Genomic DNA, 1,690 nt, shown 5'->3' with positions numbered 1-1,690 from the left:
TCACAACCATCTGTAATGAGGTCTGGTGCCCTCTTCTGGCCTTCAGGCATACACACAGAATATTGTATACATAATAAATAAATTATTATTTTTTTAAAAAAAAAGAGAAACCAAAACCAACCAAACAAGCAAACAAAAAACTGTATCTGAGACAGGCGTGTATAACCTCCTAGGATCAGGAATTCAAAGTCATTTTTGGTTGCATCTAGAGCCTAAGTCAGCCTGGGCTATAGGAGACCCTGTCTCAGAACAAAGGAACAACTATGGCTTGTAAAACAAAGGGGTCGTGGTGACTAATGCCTGAATCTCAGTATGTGAAAGGCACATGGATAACCACTGCAAATTCAAGGCCAGGCTGGGCTTCATATACAGTTCTAACCAAGCCAGGGTTATATATAGGGAGACACTATTTTTTTTAAATATTTATTTATTTATTATGTGTACAGCATTCCTTCCATATGTGCCCGCAAGCCAGAAGGGGGAGCCAGGTCTCATATGATTGCTGGGAATTGAACTCAGGACCTCTGGAAGAGCAGTCAGTGCTCTTAACCACTGAGCCATCTCTCCAGCCCCGGGAGACACTATTTTAAATAAATAAATAAATATGTTTAAAAAACATGAAATTTCTACCTCCAGTTCCAAGTGGACACAGCCAGTTGCAACTGCGTGGTCAGAGCCATTTAGAAACCCCAGCTCTTTCCCTGTGCCCCTGTACTGCCCTCTAGGGCACCCTCCTGGTCTCATGACCAACCTTGGGTGACTGCCATCCTGGTGTAAGCAAGCCAGAAGGGGAAAGGGCATAGCCAGGCTGGGATGGCACGCAGCACTGCCCCCTGCAGCCCACTGATGAGAATGCAGCCACACGGCCACATCTGACTGCAAGGGAGGCTATGAAGGAGTGACCTTGGATGGGAATTGGTAGACAATTAGCAGTGAGCTCCAGGGCACTTTGCATCCCCGCCTGCTCCCTGAACCCCTGATGTCGTCAGGGTTCTGTCCTTGGTCCCTCCTCTCTCCCCACACATTCTTGGGCTATTCTTGGCCAGTCCTGTGCTGATGTCTCCCTTCAGCAACATCACTCTTGAGTGGCTGACCTACCTGGACCCCTGGTAGATCCTGGGTCATAGCGGGACTTCATCAACTCCCGCATGCCAATACAGGAGCCAAAACGATGAGGCAATTGACTGGCAGTGGGCCCCGGGGGATGCTGTGCACCTAGCTCTGATGTGGACCAGACAGTCAAGCTGGACATAGTCAACTGTGCCTTTTCAGCCTTGGCCCCTCCCCTCCCCCTCCCCATCCCCCATGCCTGCCACCCCTCCTCCCACCTCCACCCCTGGTGCTGAAGACAGAAACCAGGACCTCAAGCTGGCTGAGCAGGTGCTCTACACTAACCAGCAGCCTTGGTTCCTCTTTTGGTTCTGATTTGTGATAACTCATCAGGGAAGATATTCTAGGTTCCTGTCTGTCACGGTGATAAGCACCAGGACTAAAAGCAGCTTGGGGAGGAAAGGGTTCATTTATTTTATCTCACACGTTCAGGGCACACTCTGTCATTAAAGGAAGTCAAAACAGGAAGGGAAGCAGAAGCCATGGAGGAATGCACGCCGACTCATCCTCAGCCGGCTCTTATACAGCCCAAATCCATCTACCTAGGGACGGTGCTGCCCACAGTGGGCTGCCCCCCCCC

Source organism: Microtus ochrogaster, unplaced genomic scaffold, assembly GCF_000317375.1.
Source record: "Microtus ochrogaster isolate Prairie Vole_2 unplaced genomic scaffold, MicOch1.0 UNK31, whole genome shotgun sequence".
NCBI lineage: Eukaryota > Metazoa > Chordata > Mammalia > Rodentia > Cricetidae > Microtus > Microtus ochrogaster.
The sequence above is the reverse complement of the archived record's forward strand: the minus strand, read 5'-3'. Positions refer to the sequence as shown.